Genomic DNA, 24,936 nt, shown 5'->3' with positions numbered 1-24,936 from the left:
TACTAAGCAATATAAAACAGGATCTAGTGGACCAAATTACCATCCTCTGTCACCATAGCCTGAGAAATGGCTTGGTTCCAGTGGGGTGGAAAACAGCAGCAGTAATCTCCTTGCACAAAGGTGGGCCATCAACCAACCCTGGAAAATATGGACCTATAAGTCTAACCAGTCTCATATGCAAGGCCATGAAAAGAATCATCATGGACCTTATCAACAAGGACATAGGTGACCTTCAAACTCTAGACTCAACTCAATTTGGCTTCATTAAGGGTAGATCATACTTATTAAACATAGTGGACTTCTTCGACAAAGTCACCAATGGGCTGGAGGAAAGTAAGACAGTGCATACCATATATGTTGATCTGGCCAAGGGTTTTGACACAATCCTCCACTCAGGTGTCATTGAGAAACTCTCCCAGTTGGAAATTAACTCTTATGTCAGTAGATGGTTAGCCAATTGGCTCACTGACAGAACACATACTGTGAAAGTTGGTGAAACCATCTCTATCAGTAAAGCTGTCACTAGTGGTGTACTACAAGAATCTGTGCTGGGCCCTTTACTGTTTGGAATCTATTTCTTGGAAGTCCAGGCTAAAGTATACGGCCTTTGGTTTATGAAGTTTGCTGATGATTGCATATTGGGTGCAATCACTGAGTCTTCCAATGATGTTTACATATTACAGGAGGGGCTAACACAGACAAATGATTGGTGTCAAAGCCACATGGTCTAATACGAAATGCAAAAATGTGTCATTATATTTGCCTTCTACAAAGTGGAATTCCCTGCTAATTAGAGCATTGACAACATCCCCCAAGATCAAACACAGTGATGCAAGACCTGGGAACACAGGTAGATGGCAATCTGAACTTTGGCCATTAGGTTTCCACATTTGTAAGGAAAATCTTCTATGTTGTGCACCTCATGAGTCAGGCCATCAAATCCAGGTGCAGGTGTGAAGATGTTATAATACCACTGTACTCAAACCTCATCAGAACAGTAATAGAGTACAATGCTCTCTTTTGCATCTACTTCACCAGACACCTGAAGCAGCTGGAGAGACCAATGGGGGTTCAAAACAAGAAAATACAGGGCCTACAAATCATGTCATGATGTATTTGGATAGACTGGAAGCCCTGTCACTGTACTCTCTATCGTATAAGATGAGGTGACTTGTGCCTGGCCTACAGGCCAGTCTCTGACCCTGCCCTGATGGAAATGCACAAAATTTAATGGAACAAGTGTCACTCATTCTAGGGATCTTAACGTAGTCTGTGACATTAACAGAACAAGCTTGAGAGACAGCTATAGCTGATGACATTAGCAAAGTTTGTTGACAGGAAGATGGTAATAGCAGTATCCAACAAGCTGGTGTAAAATTATATTTCTAATATCAAACCAGTGCATAAACACACATACACACACCAGCTGACTGCAGCGAGAACATAACTTCTACCTATGTAACTACACTGACTAGAGACCTCTGTATTTAATGCAAGCACCACAGCACAAGGCTGACTTGGACAGTGTCAGGCAACACTTTATAGGTGATCACATCAGCAGTGTCTGGTGAGTGGAAGATGGCAATATCAGTGTCTGACATGCTGGTGTAATCTGCTCTCTGTAATGTCAAGCAATTGTACAAGCATGCACACCCATGCACATGCACACACACACACACACACACACACACACACACACACACACACACACACACACACACACACACACACACACACACACACACACACACACACACACACACACACACACACACACACAAACCACTTAACCGCCATGAGAACAGAACCCCTACCTAAGTATATGGACTAGAGAATGCAGTACTTTATGCAAGCACCACAACACAAGTCTGACTTTTACAAGGCTGCAGGACAACTTACAGTGGATGACATCAGCACTGGATGTTGGAGAAAAGATGTTGGGAGGCCTGCATGAATTGGATAGCTAGCCATGTCCAACTGTCAAGATAGTAAAGCTCTGAGTGTTACCAGACTGATGAGTGTGCAATGTGTAGTATCTGGTGTTGTGTTTCTAATGTGCAGGTATACTTTAAGAGGCAGGTTTACAAACTATATGCAAACAAGTCTCCACATTACTACAAGTATTTGAAAATCTGAATGTGTATTGTCATTACAAAGATGTGCATGGTATATAAGAAAACATTTGTTATTTATTTCTGCAGTGTAGTTGATATATTTGTGAAAATGTACTGAGAGACCAAGGTTGCAGTGTATGGGAGGAGGTAACAGATGTCTGCATTGTAACTATGTGTTATTTTCTGAGACAGTGCTTTCCTTTCATTTGTGTTTTTACATGTAGTTTCATGGCATGAAGACTAAATGGACAGTAAACAAAAGTAATATATGCTACTGTCCACTTTGCATAGCGCTCTGCCCAGCAGCAGGCTTGTATGATGGATAGCAAAGTGTTTGCACATGCCAGATACACATTTATACTGCTTTTCTTTGTTTGTGCATAGTTAAGCAGCAAGCAAATATGAGGCTGATTGATAAAATAATGAGAGTTCTAAGTACTGAGTGTATGAAACACACTTGCTGCTTAGCTGACTCTGTGGCAGCAGGTGTGAATGCATTGACACATTTCTTTTTGAGCCCACATGATATAGGGTTTGAATCCAAATGTATGTAATAGTTTCAAATAAGTAGTGATAATGCAATGAAATAATTATTATACTACATTCACTGTATGTTAGTGTGTGTTACCTTAGGTCATTAAAGTGGTGCCTATACTGTTCTCCAGTGTGTGGAATGCCAGTTGCACTGGATAGAGCCTTGGCCAGACTATTCCAAGTCTCAGACTTGTGCTGTGAGCTGTTATAGCTCCCTTCCAAAAGTCTTTGGCTGTGGTGCTTTACTTAGAGTCCAATAAAGATTCTGGTCTCCTGAACATCCCACCTCTGTGCCCTAAATTGTGCACCTTCCCTTCTAACACCAGATGTGTCTAACCATAAAACACAGCAATAGATAATGATTTCCTTCCAGTTCCTGTTATCACATTTACTGGTAGTGCACAAACTCAGACAACAATGCCAACCACGTTTGTACAATGTTAAGAGGAGAGCAACAGTGCCAAAGAGAGAAGAAAGCAGTTTTGGAAATGGAAGGTTAATCTGACAATTGACCTTAGTTGGAGGATTGTTTGCTACTGTAACTGTTAGGTGATTTAACTTTGCAGACATGCTATGGTGGCATAAATTTCATGACCTGACAATTTTGGTTTTGGCTTAATACACTGATAACATTGATTTTTACACTGTGACATTTAAACCTATGCATAAGAGACAAAATGTTTTCTTCCACAGCAGTGATTTTTCATCTTTGCCACAGAAGAAGCACTTCTCAGATATAGCCATGAATTACTTATAAATCCAGATGACAGATTGAGGTGTTAACCATGTATGAGTGTGACCTGACAAGGTCCTTGTTTTTACATTCATGTATGTATGTATCTCATTGCAGTGTGAAGGTCATCCAAGTCCAGATAGCAGAATTATACTTACAGAAACACAGTAGGCAGTATATCCTCAGTCATACATCTGAACCTTCAAAACAGAGTAAGGGTGTCTTAGCCCTCATACATATAATTCATATGAGCTCCATTGTTATGCATAGTTATTATTTATAATTATGTTTAAATAGTTATAAGTGATATTTAATATAATGTGAAATGGATCAACAGTAAAAATGCCTGGAAGTTCTTATATTAGAACCAAGGACCATGAGTATGGAAGCACTGCATTTACATCTGTTGCCACAGGAATATTAAAATAACCCTTGGATATTTTCCTATTCAGTACTATAAACTGAACTATAACAACAGTAAAAATATGTTGAACTTCCTGTATTAGAACCCAGAACCATCTGTATTACAGCCCTGCACTTATGCCTACTGCCAAAGGAATAGTTAAATAACAGTTGGATATTTCCCTATTCATTATTATCTTCTGTCTGTTAACTCTTACATAACATTTCTAAGCAGTGTTGCATGATGGAAAGCAAATCATGCAACAATATAGCCTTTTTCCTCAAAAAAATGTTTTTATTTTCAATTAAAATAACATTTACATAATATTTTTAAATATCATTTTAAACTATATACAATATTTACAATAGCCTGACTTTCAGTTATATGCACTGTATGTTATTAAATATGGAATTAACAGATCAGTTATCAGAGATACAATATTGATTATTGCAAAGTGTCCAACAAAGATATAACTTTCTTCCAAGGATTATTTACCAGTGGCCTGGGATAGATTCATAGATCTTTGATTTTTATTTCTATCGATGCAGTTGTCTTCAGTAAAGTGTAGAATTCTTCCAAGGTCGGGGTGTATTTGAATTCCACCTTCTGGTTACGCATTTCCTAGATATAGCAAATATTGTCCATAACAAATACATATTTGTCTTATTCAGGTAGCGACCTTCATTTACATTTAGTATAATCAATGCTTTAGTTAAGGTACAGGATTCATTAAACAAAGCTTGTAAAAATGATTGATTCCAATCCAATATGATTTAATTTTATTATATTCATAAAAAATATGAATCCAGTCTGCTTTATTTGACTTTAAACACCTCCAGCAAAAAACATTTGTAGTAGTACTGATCTTTTTAATTCTATCTGGTGTTAAAAATACTCTATGTAAGTATTTCCAGTTAAATATTTTCCAGTACTGTGTGTTAGAGGTGTAATTAACTGATAGTAAGATGTTAGTTTTAATTTCTTCTGTTAACTGCAATGACTGACCTTTTGTTAAGAACTGCCAGTATGATGGTTTGGAATTGTTTTATATGTTATTAACTCTTTATATAGATTTGAAATGGAAATTTTCTTTTCACAACTATTATATATAAATTCATACAGAAAACTTAATAGATTTGGAATATCTTTAAATGAGGAATTATTAATTAATCTGCATAAATCTTGAGTGTACATTAGAATGCTTTGTAAGGTTAACCAGTCCTGTGTTGGAATATTGTAAGCAGATTTTATCATATGTATATCTAAAACATTTAATTTATTTACACATTGAAACCAGCATAAGAATCCATTTTGTTCCCAGGAGGTTATTGTTTCCCTATATATTTTGTGAGGAAAGTTCTTAGCGATGGTAAATGGGGTTAAAAGGTCAAACCAAAGTTTTAGATCTATGTTTGCATTGACAAGTTTCCAAAAGGAATTGATGTAATGATTAATCAGTGTTGTTTTAGAAGGTTTTGTTATATTATATTGTATACTTATGCATAGTATGTACCATGGTTTGTTTGATTTGTCTACTATTAAACATTTTTTTAACAGATTAAATTCATTTGTTAATATAGCCGTTGTTAATTCTTTCCAGTTGGAAAAATAATTTGGGTTTATCCAGTCTATTGTAGTTTTAAGCACAGATGCATTTATATATGTTTCTATTTCTGAGAAGTTCAATCCTCCTTGTTTCCAGGGTCTAATGTGATGAGTTAGAGCTACTCTGTTCTTTTTGAGATACAACAAAAATATTATTAAACATGAGTTTATTTCTTTAAGAATGCATCTTTCAGGAATTAACTGTATTGCTAATGCTACATATAGTATTTTTGGCAATAAGACCATTTTTATTAATTGCAATCTGTCTTCAAAAGTTAATATAATTTTGTTCCACGTTTCTATGTATATTTTTATTGTTTCAATAATGTTTTTATAATTTATTAATATTGTTTCATTTATATTTTTGCATAACACTATTCTTAAATAATTTAGTGAAAGTTCTTGTTTTCCTATGATGGATTTATCTGTAACTTATAGTTCTTTTCTCTTATTTAAAAGTAGAAATTTTGATTTTGATCTATTAAAGTGTAGACCTGAAATCTTATAAAATTTCTCCATTACTTCTTCTAGCTCTCCTAATGACTCACTGGAGTTTGATAGGGTTAATAAGATATCATCAGCAAAAAGCATTATTTTAGATATGTACTGGTCATAGACTTCTATTCCTTTTATTCTTGGATTATTGGGTATTATTTCTGCTAGTATTTCTATAGCCAAAGCAAATTAAATAGGAGAAAGGGGGCATCCTTGTTTAGTACCTTTCATTATATGGATAGATTCTGAGGTGAAAGGACCTAATTTAACGTAGGCTAAGTTATTAATATATATGTTTTAGTAATAATATGAAGGGAGGAAGAAATTCAAATAATGCTAACGTTTTAAATAGATATTCCCAGTTGAGGGAATTGAAGGCTTTTTTCTATATCTAATCCGATTACAAGTGTTTCTCTATCTTCTTTATTCACATAACCTATAAGAGTAAGTATCCTTTTAATATTATCATGTTTGTGCTTGTTATAAATGTATCATTTTTGATATTTAGAATTATTACGTCCTGCCTGCTTTCTGTGTGGCCACTAGTCCAGGTTTGCACAATGTTAAGTGTCTTGTGATCAGTATTTATTAGGTGTCATCCTTAAAAGACAAAGATGGAATATGACCCCTGATGTACACATAGTATATATTGTGTGGATCAATGTGTTTTGCAGGTGTCCTACACATACAGGTGATTCACAGGTGTAGTTGATGTACTGATTATCAAAGCAGTACATTACATGACATTTATTGTGTTTATCTGTTTCAGATGTTTGTGCTAAGCTGCAGATGGAGCGAATACTGGCATAAAAAATAAGAAATCTATAAAATAAACAACACTACAAAATATATGTTAGTACACATGAAAGATTTTTTTACGCAAGCCTAGATTTGAACTCTCACACAAATAAACCTTCAAAACACAGTATAAGGGTGTCATATGTCTCTTTGCCACAGAAACTGCTTTGCTTCAGAGAAAGAAATTCATTGTGCATACAAGCAAGTCCAACATCATCCACAATATCAACAAGACATATGGCACTCGTACACTTCTGATTTGTTAATTTCAGATGTAGTGCAATAAGTGATCACACATCCATTTCTGACTACTGTTTGGAGAAATGCAGCTCTGACTTATCCCTGTATGTTGTTCAATCTTTTCTTATCTGAACAGTAATCTGAGACGTGCAGTCTGTAAGGCATTTTGTATCATTGTCCTTAAAATGTCAGAGAATATTAAATGGCAATAATATACAGTTTTCAACAAATACTGGGGAGTATAGATGATATTACCAATTTCTGTCCCATTGTTATCTTCTCTCCTCTTTCAAAAATATTAGAGGAAACTATCCATGCACAACTCATGCCTTACCTAACCTTAAATAACCTCCTATCCCCTACCCAACATGGTTTCCACTCTGGCCACAGCACCATGTCAGCTCTCCTCTCCTTCCATGAGACCATAAACCATGCACGTGACTCAGGCAAATTTGTATCTATCTTATTTCTTTCTCAAAAGCATTTGATACCATCTCCCATACCTTGCTCCTATCCCAGCTCACTACCCTATATCTCTCCACCTCCACCATAGCCTGGTTTTCCAGCTACCTGTCCAATTGGCAACAGGCCGTTGAATGGAAAACATCAACCTCTCCCTTCCTTCCCACAGCCACCAGCATTCCACAAGGTTCCGTACTTGGTCCCCTACTCTTCAATATTTTCATAAATAATTTCCACCACTCCATTCCTGAGTCCTCTGTCATCCAGTATGCAGAAGACTCAACTATAATCTGCTCTTCCTCCAGCCCCTCTGATCTGATGTTAAAAACCCAACTAGCCTTCTCAAAAACAGAAACCTGGATGCGATCCAACCACTTAGCACTAAACACTAATAAAACAAAATTAATGATCTTTACTCCTTCACCAAACTCCAGCATTGACAAAAACTCATTCTGCATTCTCAGGCAGAACAACTCACCCCTCAAAATCATGCCCCATACCAAACTACTAAGCATCATAATCAATGAAGACCTAAAATTTAACACCCACATACTCTCCTCAATCAAGAAAACCCATCAAAAGATCTGTCTCCTCTACAGGCACAACCGCTAACTCAGCCCCTCTACCTGACAAACTCTTGCATCCACCTTCCTTCTCCCCTCTCTTAAGTACAGTGCCCCCTATTCACTAATCTTCAAGCCAGCCTCCAATCCAAACTCAAATTGTGTTACCACAAAATATGTAAATTTGCAACTAACACAAAAAACTCATCACATCACTGCCACTCTCTGCTCACACTCAATTGGCTTGAACTTCCAAACTACCTGAGATATCTCCAGCTTACCACAGCCCACAATCTCATATTCAGACCAACAAAATGTCCCTCTCTGGCCACTGCCTTAAAACTCTACATTCCAAACCACTCCCTTAGATCTGAGAACTAAAATCTCCTTCAAGTCTATAAACCCTCACACCCTCTTGGCCAACTACTTCTATCCTGCACCATAGCTAAACAATAGAACCCCCTCCCCCCACTCCTACGCAATCTCTCCAACCATAACAAATTCAATTCTCACCTATTCTCTCATCTGTACTCAAAATGGGAATGCCCTTGTCACTCACCAACTTAATCACCCCTAACCTCCTCTCTATAGTGCTCTCCTTGATCATCCCTCAACCCCTATACTGAATACAGATGTAATACAGTAACTACTCTGGTGCACTTATACTCTTCATACACCAAATTCCACTTCCTACTTATACTCTTCATACACCAAATTCCACTTCCTATGATATATCTACCTCTTCCACTTGTATCCTTATCTATCTTATTCTCAATCCTTTCCTAACTTACTATGCTCTAGAACTAGAAGTGTGACACTGAATGTACGCTAAGTCTATTTTGAGCAAATTATCCTTTTATGTGAAATGACTAGTTCAACAACATACAGCCTCCTCTAAATTTAACAATATTCAACATGTCCTTACTATGGTCAATGAATATGTTTAATCACTGTTTACCAAGTCTGCTGTATGATAAATGTATATGGTACTATTATTATTTTTCTTTTTGTGGAGCTTTTCTCCCCAGGGCCTCCACTGAAAATGGGCTCTTCTTGGCCCAGTGGACTTCCCTGGTCACCAAACAGTAATAAATAAATAAATAATACTGAACAGAAACTGTGAAATGTGTGCTGCTTACTTACTTTTAAAACATTGATACAATTACTTCTACACTTTGTAAGTCTGACCTGGCTGCCAAACCAGCTGGAGGTAAGGGTGTCCAAAATGCTGTTGTGTTTTACTTCTCCCTACCAGTAATCATTCACAGTTGTAGTCCATTAGCAACAAACACTGAGGGAGTGCCTTTATTATGTTCACATGTGCTACATGGAGCCAAGAATTTGGGATTCAGCAATTCTAATGAGTTCACACCTCATTTGCATCTCCACCATGCTCACAACCCTAATCTACTCTGTAAAAAGGTAACCATATAGCTAGGGAATCTGAAAGTAAGGAGACTTGCTTATATTTATTTATTTATTTATTGACGTTTGTTAACCAGGTTAGTCCAACTGAGCTTGTGGCCCATTTTCAGTGGAGACCTGAGGAGAAAAGCTCCAACAATACATTTCTATTACAGAGTATCATATTAATACAAAAATAATGCAGTGAGAAACAATTATACAGAGCAAATGTTTTACATTTGTTGAGTACATACAAATAAGTTAAAGTTCCAAGTAAGGAGAAGGAGCCAAAAAAGACATTAAGAAACATATAGTTTTACAGTGAGATAATGCATTAGGTAGATCAGTAAAACAAAGTAAGTATAATTCTACAGTTTGTGTGGAATTATGCAAATATCTTATGAGAAGTGAAAGGGGGGGACTAAGTGGGGTCCTTAATAAGGGAGAGTGTGGGGGGAGACTAAGTGGGTCATTGCAAGGGCAGGTCCTGGAATTGAGAAAATATGTTTTTAGTTTAGTTTTAAAGTGGGAGGTGTGCGAAATTATAGGTAAGTCAAGGGGAAGTCTATTCCAGGTATGGGCGATAGAGTGTTTATAGAGTAGTTTGCCTATGGACTTTGTTGGGTGGTAAAAGTCAAGTAGTTGTTGATTAGAAGTACGGAGGGTTTGGGATGGAGTGTAGATAGAGACTAATCTGGAGAGAAATGGACAGGAGGAGGAGGGTCTATAAAGGATAGAGTGAAAAATGTGAAATTGAAGTAGCAATAGTTGGGGAAGTTCAAGCCACTGTAGAGAGTTTAAGGCAATGCAGTGATGCGAGTTGTATGGGGAGTTAGTAATGAATCTGGCAATTCTATGGTAAGTTTGTTGAAGTTTGTTAAGAGTGGTGGCCTGAATATTGGTAAGGACTGGGGTGGCATATAGGAGGGTAGGGAGGAGGAGGGCCTGTCGAAGAGTAAGTTTAGCATCAAGAGTTAAGAATCTTTTGTTCCAATAAAGCAGGCCTAATTTCTGGTGTGTTCTTTTTATACATTGGTGTATGTGTATGTTGAACTTTAGTTCATCATCGATGATGACCCCTAGGAGTTTGGTGTGGTTTTCAGGTTGGATAGTTGTATTATTAGAAGATGTAATAACAAAGGAGGTTTTATGGTAAAAATGAGAACAGGGAAGGAAAAGTAGGAGTTTAGTCTTTTTGAGATTAAGGATCAGTAGGTTTTGAGAAAGCCATTGTTCTGTGGATAGTAGGGCTTGTTGGGTTAGGGAGTGTAGTTCAGAAATGTTATTAGAGATAGAGATAAGTGTGGAGTCGTCGGCATATTGAATGAGAGAAGAATCTTTACAAGAGGAGAAAAGATCATTGGTGAAGATATTAAACAAAAGGGGTCCTAAGATGGAGCCTTGCGGAACACCAGTAGAGATGGGAAGAAAAGGGGAAGAGGCTGACAGCCATTTGACAGATTTTTTTCCCTGGCAGATAAGTAATCATTGAACCAGGCAAGTGATGAGGGGGATAGGCAGATACGTAATCATTGAACCAGGCAAGTGACGAGGAGGATAGGTGTAGGCTAGCAAGTTTGGATAATAGTAAAGGATGAGAGACAGTATCGAAAGCTTTGGTGAGATCAAGGAAGAGACAAGAAATTAGTTTATTGTTGTCTAGAGCCTCTGCAATGGTGTGTGTGAAGGAGAGGAGGGCAGTGGTGGTGCTGTGGTGTGGATGAAATCCATGTTGGGTAGGGGTAAGCAAGTGATGGTTAAGGAGGTGTTTGCGAAGCTGAGAGTGGGCACATTTTTCTAGTATCTTAGAGAAGGGGACAGAATAGCAATAGGACGCTAGTTAGAAGGTTCAGTGGAATTTCCACCTTTATGAAGAGGGATAGTAAAGAAGGATTTCCAGAGGGTGGGGACAGTAGATTCAAGAATGGATCTGTTTATTAGTATAGATATAGGATAGGCAATAGAGTCAGCAGCAAGTTTGAGGAATGTAGGAGGTAATTTGTCAGTGGAAGCAGAGCATGGTTTTAGTTTAAGTAGTAGAGATTTGATATAAGTAGTGGGAACAGGCTGAAAGGAGAGCAAAGTTGTGCTAGTTACACTAGGAGGGGCAGGAATAGAAGTTGAGTTAGGACTAGTAGTTATGAGATTTTGGATGGAAGAGATGAAGTGTTTGTTTAAGAGGGTGGCAGGTTCTATAGGGGAAGAGTTTGGGTATGGGGAGGGATTAGCGGGACTTCCAGGATAGAGAATGTTGTTGAGAGTTGACCAAAATTTGCGAGGATTGGATTTATTGTTGAGATGGGCGAACTGTAGTATGACTTTTTGTCATTGGTGTTAAGTTTTTTTGCAAGGTTCCTCAATTGTCTATATTTGAGAAGAAGAGGTGGTTGTTTAGTTTTAATCCAGGGTTTCCAAGTGTTGTGTCTTAGTTTCATAATGGACTTAGTCACTCTGGAGAGCCAGGGAGCATGATTTTATTTTACTCTGATCTTCCTACATAGAGCTAGAGAGTCTAGAGTACTCAAGAAGATGTTATTGAAAGTGCTGACAGCATCATTTAGGGGGAGCTGTTTAAGGATGGACCAATCTGTGTTGTGGAGAATAGAGTTGAAGTGGGAAGAGTTGAAAGTAGATAGTTTTCTACAGTTCTTGATAAGGTGGGGTTTGGGAGTATGGTGGTTGTGTCTAAGGATGGAGGTAGGGAGATGGTCACTAAGGGAATCAGGTAAGGTGGTGGGATTGTGGTAGTGGTGGGGGTATTGGTTAGGATCCAGTCTATTATGGAGCTGGAAGATGAATTTTTATGGAATCAAGAGGGTGACGAAATAAGTTGGTGGAACCCATGAAGGTGGATGCTGAGTTGGGGAGGGTCATTTGAGAGTTTGGACCAGTCATTATTGACACCGCCGAGGGTAAGTGTCTCATGTGGTATACTGAGGGAGAACCAGGATAGGATGTTTTCAAGAATGGGCAGATTGTTGCCAGGAGGAATATAGATGGAAGCTATAGCAAATTGTTTATGTAGGTCCAGATGGCAGTTGAGAATGATGAGTTCAGCAGGGAGGAAGTTAGGAATAGAGGAGGGGTAAGGAGATATGTTAAGGTTGTTAGAGTACAGGATGGCTATGCCACCTCATTTTTTACAGGTCTATCAGATCTGAAGATGTTATAGCCAGGTGGGAGTATTTCACTGTCTGAGATATGTGGCTTAAGCCAGGTTTCTGATAGGGAAAGAATGTCTGGGTTATTGAGAACAACCCATGCATGCAAATCAGTAGCCTTATTTGTTAGGCTTTGAATATTCAAAGACTAAATAGTTAAGTCTTTGGCATGGAATGATTGTTGTGGCTGTGACTGATGATTATTAGAGATGTGAGATGGGGCAATGGAGAGTTAATTATGGAGGTGGTGTTGTGGAGAGTGAGGGAGGGGAGAGATGATGAGGGGCCTGGGTTGGGATGAACATCGCCAGTGCAGAGTGGTTGTTTAGAGAGAGGTGAGAGGGTAGTAAATGATAGAGTTTGAGTAGCTTTGATTTAGCTTTAGGGGAAGTTTTAATAATCTGTAAGAAGGGTGGTTTGTATAGGCTTGTGGTAGAGGTAGTGAAGAGATCTGGGGAGATAGTAAATGATAATGTAGTTGGAGGTATATTGTAAGAGTGAGAAGATGGAGAGCATTGGAGTGGGTTATACAGATTGGAGTGGTAAGAGGTGGTGATAGAGAGAAAAAGAAGTAGTGTAGAAGATATAAGTAGATATTGCATGTTAGAGTAGAATATGGTTGGGAGTCGGAGGCATGTAGGAAGTGATGTTGATAAGATTGACAGCTTAGTGAGGTGGGAGTGGTGAGTGACAGGAAGTGGAGCTGTAGTGGATAGTAGGACAGGAATGGGAGGAATAGTTAGGTATAAAGGTAATTGTAATGGGGTGGGTGGGAATGGGGGTAGGGTAGAGTAGGGGAGCGAAGTGAGCCCGAATGCAGTGAGGGTGAACGGAGCGGGGCTACACCTACAAGGAAGGACTCAGAAGACAATCAGAGAAGCTGATACAAAGGACAGAAATGAGAGCAGGAAAGGCAGGGAGTTATAGGTAAGAGCAGAGGTGGCTAGGTTGTGTTCAGGTTATGTGGATAACACAGTTGAAGACTGATATTACTTTGGCTTTATCTGCACAGAAGACTACTGAACTTGATAAGGTATGATTGCATTTTTCATATAGATACTGGATATGCTCAGATGTCAGTTAGAAAAAATATTTTTATATATGTATTAACAAATTCTACTTTTATCTGAATGCACTTTTTAGAAGTTTACTGATGGGTATAGGCATTTTGGTCAGGGTATGTTACTTTCACAGATGCACAGCCTTATTAACTTTTATCATATGTATTAAATGTTATAACTGTTTCTGTTTGCACTCTTCTATTTTTATTACTGTGAAATGTAAATCTCCTATATTGTCAATGACACAGAGGTGTTAGCCTTCTTGGATGGTGCATAGACACCTCTAGTAGAGTGCTGGGCACAGGTAGATGTGACTGGAAATTGCATAAAACTGAACTTGATAGCAGTTATAGCAATTCACTGAAAGTTCTAATTCCTTTATTTGGTAGCAAAATGTCATTTGTTTGGTGTTTTGGGGTGGGGGAGGTAAGTTCTATGTCTGTGTTGGCACATAGAAAATGGTTTGTACAGAGGTTTGCTTTGCTATTGTTACTCCTCTAGTTTTGGACCCAATCTTGCTTTGCGTCTGACTGCAATATGTTAAAACCAAACAAAAAATTCAAATATTCAAATATAAAAAAGGATTTTTCTCCACTGGTTAATATTCCAAGTGAAATACCCCTGTGGAAGCAGTGATATGGGCACCCGTGGAGGAGTCGCAGTGTTACAGATTTTTTGTCTCAAAAAGTGCAGCTCATTTGTTAGGGAGCATCCTTTAGCGCTAGGAGCGTGTGGTGTCTTCCAGTTGAATCAGGCCTAGGCTGCCAGGGGGAAGCTCCCCTTACTGAAACATGAGACCAAAGCCCTGAGGAGGAAACAGTTGAAAAAACAGTGGAAACAAAGTTGTAACCCCCAGATGCCAAGATAGCCTTGTGGGTTAGAGGTTCCTCTCAGCGGGCCAGTGGTTACAGTCACTGGTGCTACAGAAATATGAGCAAAAATCTCAGTAGAACCTCCATCCCTAGTGTATGGGTGGGGAGGCCAATGGTACAGGCAAAAATCAAGCTAAATCAACACGTAGACAAAGACAATGCAGACAAGACAAAGAAAATGCAGATCAAATCTCTCAAGTAGTCACCTAGTTTATTAAAGCCATCAAAGCGCAGTTGCAGACATGCATATTTCTGCCTTCTTATGACATCTTACATACAGCATAGTAGGAATGTTAGACTATTGGAAATACAGGGTTGTCTACCAAACTGATATACATAAAAATAGCGTGTCTACCAAAAATCCCAATTAACAAACTAAACCAATGAGTATAAAGGTCACACAGGATAACCACTTGGTAAAAAAAACACAAAGAAAATTTTTGTAAAGCTAAAACGTATAATGTGTAGTATCTAAAACCTCTTGTGTCAGAGGCATCATGGGAAATATGCAAATTACCCATTTAGGATATCACGTGCTTCAGCTATCATTCAATCCAAAGTTAGTTTGGAAAAGAGAACTGAAACATGCCAAGCAGAGCACCTCACTGGCCCTCTTCAAGAAAAATCTTGATGAGTGGATGGGAAATAGAAAATTCTCCCCAGGGATCACTCCAGTGGCTCTACTCGACAGAGGCACTAGGAACTAAGGTTGGGTGGCACAATGCCAGGGTAATCCTATGAGCTAGGCTTGTAAAGGCTCCAGGGCCATTAGCCTAGTACACACCTATGAATCTATGGACATGTCGACTCCAAACTCTAATAGAATGCTAGCAAAAAACAAAATACAAGTGGTGTAGGTAAACGGTCCTTCTCCACAAACTGTCAGCAGTATCCAAAAAAGAAGAAGAAGGTACCAGACCACAGCCAAATTGATCATAAAATTTATTGCACAGAAGATAAATTGTATGATCTAATAGAATGTTGTTGCTGAAAATTTTGTTAAAAAACTACATACAAAATTCATGTTGAAAAAACGTTGAAAACTAAGTTAAAAAATGTATAATTTTGAGGGAGGCTAGGCTACGCTTTTCATCTAAATCTTCTTCAGGATGGCTATGGAATCCTAATGATAAAACTACCAGGAACAACTTGAAAAAAACACATAAAATAAAATAACAAAATACAAACATATAAAAATACAGAAACAACTGAGCCAAAGTGAAAGATCAGAAAATCAAAATAAAACTAGAAATTGTTTAAAAGAAATGTCAGGGTAAATATGAACACTCCAGTAAAAAACAACAGCGAATCAAAATTGTAAAAACGTGTAAAAAGCAAGTATAAATAACCAGCATAAAGTTACAAACCAGAAAAATTGTGACCAAAACGTGAATACCTGGTGGTTGTGCCTGTGATGTTGAGGTGTTTGTTTGGCAAATATAGTGTTGTAACTTCCACAGATTCAGTACTAGAATGATGGATTCTACATAGTTTAGTCCTGGCTTGAGTCTAGATTGTAATCTAATCTGCCAGATGAGTTCTCTCTTTTCCAGCCTCTTTTTCGACAGACCATGATGCTTTGCCACAGATGGTCTGCACCTGTCACCCCTGGGATTCAGGTTACTGGCTAAAGCTCTTGCCACCCCTATAGTGCCTTTTTTAGGCAAGGTTCAAAGGACAAAACCACCACCATAATAGATACAAGCATGCAAAATATGAAGGTAATGCTACTCAATGCTAGAAGTCTAAACCTCAAAATGCACTCTCTCGAGGCACTCCTAAAAATGGAGAACATCGATATCTGTGCAGTAACTGAGACCTGGTTCAAGGCTCCAGAGAGCACCCCTGCAATACCAGGCTGCAGCTCTTACCACACTTTTCGGCCACCAAACCAAGACTGAAACACTAAAGGTGGAGGAGTGTCCATATTCACCAAGGATATTCACACCCTCCAGGCTAGTTTCCCAACACAATGCATCTGAAATTCTCCAGGTGCAACTAACACTAGGTAAGACTGCAATCCAAATTGTAGCTTGCTACAGATCCCCCACCATGCCCCAAGATTCTCACTACACCTTTCTAAACATACTGGAAAATATTAAGTTACAACCTAACACCCTAATACTGGGTATTTCAACTACCCTACCATTAACTGGGAAAACTACTCGGATACCAATACCTTTTCCCAACAGTTCTTGGAATTCATAAATTCCAATGCCCTGGATCAACTAATCCATTGTCCCACCAGGGGCGCCAATATCCTAGACCTGGTCATTACCAACATGGGAGATATATGCTCCACACCAGTAGTCACCACCTCATTGGTCAGGTTTGACCATAAGTAAATCACCCTTAACATCCACATACCACCCCCACCTCCCAGTAAGGAAACCTGTGTAAAAAAACTTCTCCAAAGCCAACTTCATGCTACTAAAGTCAGAAGTGACAAACTTCATGACACCCATGCAGACGGGAGCTGAAGGTTCGACTTCTGAATCCTACACTAAGGCACTGTACGAGCACATCCACTCATGCATGAATCGTGCCATCCCAAATAGAACCAAGACGCTCTCTTCCAAAAAAAGGAAGCCAATCTGGTGGTCCCCTGCCATAAACAAACTATACAACAGAAGAAAGAAACTGTTGCAGAAAAGAGGAAAATCCGAGGATGCAAAATCTCCCTTACCAGCCTCAGTAAGAAGCTGAGATCCCTCATTAAATCTTCCAAAGCTAGTTACAAAAATAAAATTGCCAAAGATTCCAAAGACAACCACAAGGCATTCTATAGTTATGTCAAGAATCGAAATGGCAATGCTCAGATATGCTCTGAGCTACAACAGAATGGCATTAAATATACTGACGCCAAGGATATTGCCAATATCCTGGCAGATCAATTTAGTGCCAACTTCATCCTCCTCTCACCCCCTAAAGGGCCCATCTCAATACCAAAAGTTTGCCAAATTTCAGTAATCATGGCCACACAGGTAGAAACCACACTCTCCAAAGCTAAGAATACAGCATCCATGAGATCAGATGACATCCTGGCCTGTGTACTACATGAACTACAAAATGAACTGGCACCTCACCTAAGTGTCATGTTTAATCATAGCCTCACCTCAGGCTTCATGCCCACTGAGTGGCCCACAGCTACAGTTATCCCACTCCACAAGGGGGGATCCACCTTGGATCCCAGGAACTACCGCCCCATCAGTCTGACAAGCCTGATCTGCAAGGGCATGGAATGCATTATCATGGAACTTATAAACAAAGACATTGGCAACCTTCAACACTGGACTCCACCCAGTTTGGGTTCGTGAAGGGCCGATCTTGTCTCCTGAACCTGATTGACTTCTTCAAATCAGTTTCCAGAGCTGTGGACGAGGGTAAGGTGGTCCACACAGCCTATCTGGATCTCGCCAAGGCCTTCGAAACCACCCCCCACTCTGGAATCATAGATAAACTTACTAAGCTGGGCATAAATCCCTACATCACTCAATGGGTTGCCAACTGGCTTACTGACAGAACCTAGACTGTAAAAGTAGCCAACTCCAAATCCAGCTCTAGACAAGTGACAAGTGGAGTACCTCAGGGTTCAGTCCAGGGACCGCTCTTGTTTGGCATCTACTTCTCTGAAGAACAGGCTGACACTAAGGGACTCTGGCTAACAAAGTTCGCGGATGACTGCAAACTGGGAACCATTATTGAATCCCCAAATGATGTGGATATTCTACAAAAGGGCCTTACAGAAACAGATGCTTGGTGCCAGAGCCATGGGCTCAAGCTTAATGCCATGAAATGTACAGTTAACCCCTTTGGGAGAAACCATGTACCCATGAATTACCACATAGGTGGCAGTACACTAAACACCGAAGTGTGATGAGAGACTTAGGGACACAGGTGGACAGTGGTCTCACCTTCAATAACCACATCGCCACAACAGTCAGAAAATCCTTCTATGTGGCACACCTCATCACTAAGGGCTTTTCATCCAGAAAAAAGGAGGTCATTGTCTCACTGTACTCATCCCTCATTAGACCCATTATAGAGTACAAACCCCCCCCCCCCCATTTAGTATGTACCAAACAAGACATCTGCAATAGCTGGAAAGGCTGCAGAAATACCTCACTAAAAGAATCACAGGCTTAAAGCAGATGCCCTATGCTGACCATCTAAAAAAACTCCAGCTATACTCTGTGGCATATTGTGTACTCAGAGGCAATCTCTATTTAACATAGAAGGCCATGTCAAACCCTGAGCTGTTGGACATGCTCCACTTAAAGAAATCCCAATCTCTCAGAGCCACATGCTCCAGGGATCTAAACCTTGTCATCATAATGAACAAAACATGCTGGAGGGATAGGTTTCTGACCCAGAGACTCTCCATACTCTGGAATAGATTGCCCATAAGCAGAGCACTTCCTTGGCTCTCTTCAAAAGGAACCTTGATCATTGGACGGGAGATAGGAAATTCACCCCGGGGATCACGTCAGTCACCCTGCTAGACAGGGGTCCAGGGAAGTAAATATTGTGGGAAGAAATATCCAGGGAATTGTTATATCTAGGCTTGTATAAGCCCTAGGGCTGATAGCCTAGTACCAATCTATGAACCTATGAAACTATGAGCAGTGAGTTGTAATCACCCTTAAACGGGGTCTTGGGAATGTGGTCCAAAATGTGAAATTTGAAGCTGTTGTGACTCAGAGTGACCAGAGTGTGTTGTGCCAGCTGGTTGGAACATTTTAGGTAGCAGAGGTCATGCAGATGTTTTGCTACCTTGGTCTTCAAAGCATTTACAATTTTGCCCACATAAAAAGCAGTGCACTTGGTGCAGCAGGCCCAATAAACCACTCCTTCTAGATTACAATCCCCCTTGATGTTGGGGTGGTAGAACTTCCGGTTATTCGAGCAAAAGAAACCAGATGACCCACTCATGTGTTGGCAGTAAATGCATGTGGGTCACTGCAAGGAAAGGTCCCTGGAGAGTCCAACTTGGGAGTTGTTGGGTGTTCCAGGTAGTCCCTGACACTCTTGCCCCTTCTGGCTGTGAAGGTGGGCCTGGAGGGGAAAATGTGCCCAAAGCTCCTGTTGTTTATAATAATGGACCAGTTGTCAATAACTATCCTGGTGATGTTCGTATAGTCCATGGAATGGTCCATGATAAGGTTCAGTTTGTACTTTTTGTCCTGGAAGCCAGGGACTCTGGTGCTGATGAAGGGTTTGTAGGGTCCTTGCATGAGTTGAGTGATGACCGGGTCTAGGACCCTGTCTAGCAGTCTCTGGGAGTAGCCTCTGGCCAGGAAGTCTTTTGCAGGTTGTGCATATTGTGAAGGAAATATGTCATTTCTCTGAACACCCTGGAGATCCTGAGTCCTTGACACTTGACCACACTCACCTTCTGCCACAGAGGGTGCATACTGGAGCCATGCAGGAAGAAGTTGACCCTGGTTGGCTTTTGGTTCAAGTCATGAGTCAGGGTGGTAGAATTAGCCTTCTTCCTGATGGTGAGGTAAAGGAACTCTATTTCTTCTTGGTGCTGTTTAGCCCTGAAATGAAGGAAAGGGGTGGTCTGGTTGATGTGTTCCAGGAAAGTGTCCAGGTAATTAAGGCTCCCCTTCCAGACCAAAAAGATGTCGTCAATAAACCTGTAATAACAGGTCATGTGGCCAAAGTGGGGGAGTTGTAAATATAGTCTTGTTCCCATTTCCTAAGTGCCGTTTTGCCCAGGCTGGGTGCCATGGCTGCCCCCATGGCAATGTCTGTGTTCTCTCTGTAGTATCGCCCATTGAAGCGGAAGAAGTTGTTCTATAGGAGGAGCACCAACAGTCTCCCCAGATGTTCAACCTCACCCGGGAGTGCAGCATGGTCATTCTCATAGGCCTCTGCTGTGGCTTGGATGCAAAAATCATGGGGGAGCATGGTATAAAGTAACTCAACATCAATAGTGACCAGGATGGAGTCACTGTAGATGGGAACATTTTTGATCTTATCCAGAAAGTCCATGGAGTCCAGGATAAAGGATGGGTTGTTCTCAGCCAGAGGTTTAAGGTGGAAATCGAGATAAAGGGCGATGGTCTCCATGATGGATCCTCCACTGGTTACAACTGGATGGTAAGGTGGGTCCTGGAAGTTCTTATGTGGTTTGGGGATACTGAATAATTGGGGCAATCAGGGGTGGTGTATAGAAAAAAACTCCAGAAGCCCCTCATCAATCAGGTCTCCTTCCTCCAGGTTGGCTAGTCTGGTCCTGATGTCTTCATAGGCTGTGTGCACTTGGTTAAGATCAACTTCCTCATAGAAGCGAACGTCGCTCAGCATGGTCTCAAGCTTGATGTTGTAGGAGGTAGTATCAGTGACCAGGATCCCACCTCCTTTGTCCGCCTTCATCACCCTTCTTCTGTGGTCCTGTCACAGGTCTCTTAGTGCTGTGAACTCATCCTTAGTGATGTTGTAAATCTGGTTAATATTGAAAAACTACTTCCTTTTGTGTTATACATAAGCTGGACTTTTATTTATGTGTATTATCCTTCTTTTCTGTTTTATGTCACCTAGGACTATGGCACCCAAGTGTCCCAATCACCGCAATCCCCCCTTCAGTTACCCTCAGAATTATGTTATTCTATAAGCCTTTAGGCTAGATGGTAGCTTTCGGTCTGAGAGAGGCTGTGGGATTATGTTTGGAAGAATGCAAATTTGGCAGCAGATAGTGGAAGATGTAATTGCTGTTGAGGGCTGCAGCAGGACATCTGATCATGTACATCATAGGGCCACTGACTTGATTTCGTCAGCCCGGAGGAGAGCAGCTGCAGTGGTCCATGGACAGATAGCTACTGGGGGGGTCTGCTACAGAGCCACCACTGACACCAAATGAAGAGTTCCTGTCAACTATCAGGGATCCAGAGATCTCAGTGGAAAGTTCACAACAGCATGTGATTGAAGTTGATGTTGCTGTTTCAGGAAGAACAAGTATGTCCAAGGAGGAGCTTCCAGGGGGTCTTAACTATTGTCAGTTGTGAAAATATTCTTGTATAGTGAAATACTGACAGCAATAGGTTTGTTTTATCCATTTTTTTTTTTGGGGGGGGAGTAATTTATACAGTTACCAACACATTCTGGTTCATTACACATGGGCTTGGGGTGGATGTGTCATCCAAGTTTCTGATACATGTATTGTTAATGGACATATAAAGGGTCAAAACTTTTTCATCCCGTGTGTTACTGCTAATTGTGATGATGGTGCCCTTAACTTTTGCTTAACTTCTTCCATGGCCATCCTTCCTAGGAACTGGGGAGTCATTTGCACAGAGTAAGTCAAACATTTTTATTTCAGTACTGATGAGCAGTTCACAGAAATATTTATTTTAGCCAAATATGTGATGGGGTCTACTTTGGAAGCTCAAAGTTTCAAAACTTTGAACTTCGTATGGTCAAGACCATAACTTCAAAATGTCAAAAGTTTGAACAGTTTAAATGGAGATTGCAGTACAGCACAGAATGGGAAATTTACTGTTCTCTTCACTGTAGTGTGATTTCAGAGTTGGTATATTTAATTAGCAGGGTGTGTGAAGGGTGCAGGGGAGCTTGCCCCCTGGATAAACATAAAAAAATGTTTTTATTTTTTTATTGAAGTTTCAAAACTTTGAACTTATGGTCTTGACCATATGAAGTTCACAGTTTTGAAACTTCAAGCTTCCAAAGTAGACCCATGGGTGTCAGTGTATTGCTCTACTGTCTGTAATAGTGGCACCACTGTTAGTTTGTTAGCATACATTGAAATATAGTAGTGTAGCTATTAATTTCTTTCCTGTGTTTGTTGCTTATTATCACAGGTGATCCTGACAGTGGTAGTGTAGGACTCTTACCACCTGATGTCAGTGTATTGGCAGACTCTGATGAAGATGCTGGACAAGCACAGGCATAGACGGGGGCTGCAGAGGTTGAATCTGACACTGAGATTGACATTCAGCCATCACCTGTAATTCCATTGGACACAGCCAGTAGGCCACCCCAACCCATTCCAGTCATCCCTCGGATATTGGACAGGTGGAGGGTGAGGTACTCAATAAGGGTAGTGTGGTTACTGTGGCTTCATTCCCTGTTGACTCTGGCCGTAGCCAAAGTGTGGGTGAGGTGCCATGCAGGCGGGTTGTTAGGGGTGCTTGGAGGAGGCCTGCTGCCCATCCTCCACCCTAATACAGGTGTGTCTTTCTGTGCCACTCGACATATGTTTAGGGCTGCCATGGAGGCACAGGCACATTCCAATAGAGCCTCTGAGGAAATGCTTAGGGTTGTAGATGTGGCACAGGCTGACATGCTTGACTGCCTCCACTGTGTTGCTGATTCAATGGATTGGATGAATGACACAGTAAAATGGGCAGTATCTGTGATGGAACGTCTGATGGGAGGGGGACAGCATCCATGTGAGTATAGGTCAGCCACATCATCTGATGTTAGCTAATGTGGCTGTGCCTGATCATGCTCCCATAGTGCACTACTTCCATTGCTCCATCAGTGGTTGAGGTGTCCACCCCCAGATGAGGCAGATAATGGGCTCATGATCCTGGGCGTACTGATGAAGAGAGCTCATCCAGCAGACAGCAGTCACATTCAGGTAGCAATGGATCTGACCATGGACTTGGACATGCCAGCGCAACTCCTGGCAGAGCCAGTTATTGTGGTCAGGTATGATGATGATGAACTGCTGCCTCTACCATGTACAGCTCACACCTGTCCAACATACCAAGATGTAGAGCTAGCACAGAGCTAGAATGTGTTCTTGCAGATACTCACAAACCAGTTTCACCTGGAACATCCATACAGACACACACAACAGTTACATGGTACAGCAGTGAGGCTTAAAGCTCATTCTGTCTTAGTGGCCATTTGATACTTCATTCAAATTTCTGCCTATTTCACTTTCTTTCTCAGACTCACTCACTTACCTTTTGTGTCAGCCTAGGCTTCCTGCACCCCCCCCCCCCCACAACACCCTGTGCAAGTGATGATAACTGTGCCATTTATTTATTTTATTTATTTATTTTACATTTGTTGTGTTGTGCCATGTTCTTGTTTTCTATCTTTTGGATTCAGGGATCGATGAACACTGTGTCTGATGCTCATGGTGCATAGCTGACTTAATGCTTAGAATATCTGTGCTTGTGATACTGTTTTGCTAATTGCACTGCTTTCTTAATTTTTTGTAATGTGTACATGCCTCCCACACTCTTACAGCAAAAAAGGTGGACCAAGCCATAAAAAAGTGTGACAAAGACTGAACAATAGGGATATTTTTTTAAATATTTTGGTCTTACAAAGTAAGAGATAGTTGATAGAATCAAACAGTTATTGCGTCAGTATTTTTAAGATTTTTCTGAGGGGTACGAAGTCTGAAACTGGAATGTATGTCATTAATTTCTAACTTCTTTCTCTAATGATTTGCCAGTACAAAAGTATGAGGCCAAACCAATGAAATTCGGTGACCATCAATATTTTTGAGAGGTACGAATGTATGAATCTTTGATACCTGAGACCTATTACTTGATACATGTATTCACATAAGGCACTGCTGTAACATGTTGAAGTCATTGCTGTAAACATCAAACACCTTTTATTTACTTACATTATCAAGTAACAGTATTCAAGGCTATGCCATTCATTTGTATTATTACACATTTTTTGTTCTATTCCAGGTTCAACACTTACCTTGTAAATCAGGCAGTTGCTACAGTTTTAGTTCAGGGATTGACTATGTCTGATACTAGGAGTACACAGCCATTATGTGGATAGGTAAAGTTTGTGAGTGCTGCCTGGCATCAATGTTACTATATGTATGTGCATAGGATGACGGTTTTAGCCCCTTAGGTGGAGAGCGAGTGTGCTATGCATTGCCTCTTAGCCAATGCAAGGGAATATTGATGAGCACGCCTATGTCTGCCTAAACCCACAATGGCTGATGGTTCCCCCTCTGACGTCTCACTTACTTGTGGGTGTGGTGACCTTGCCAGTGGTAGTGGGATGTGTGCCCCTTCACCTTGTTGATCCTGCTGAAGCTGTTTTCTCAGGATAATGTTGTAAAAGATGGCACAGATGGTGAAGATGTCAGTAAATGTACATAGATTGTTCTGCAGGGAATCTCCAGATGTATCGAGGCAATGGAACCACGACTTCAGCACCCAAAACACATGCTCTATGATATTTCTGGTTTATGTGTGTGGCTCATTATGGCCTTCTTTAGTGGGTGTGCGTGCATTTATAATGGGTGCCATCAGCGATGGTTCCAGTGCATAACCTGCATCCCCAAGTAAATGACCCTGTGAGATATCACCCTAGTGAACATCTGATATGGTTGGGCGTTGTGCCAGATATGTAAGTTGCATTAACTGCCTGGGATGCCAGCACACACATTCATGATGACTCCCTTTGTGTTACACACAACCTGGGAGTTAATGGAGTGGAAGCCCTTTCTATTTATGTAGACCCTTCCCTGTTCCCTAG

Source organism: Protopterus annectens, chromosome 4.part0 (assembly GCF_019279795.1).
Source record: "Protopterus annectens isolate FY-2018-M chromosome 4.part0, PAN1.0, whole genome shotgun sequence".
NCBI classification, from domain to species: Eukaryota; Metazoa; Chordata; order Ceratodontiformes; family Protopteridae; genus Protopterus; species Protopterus annectens.
Note: the sequence above shows the minus strand (reverse complement) of the source record.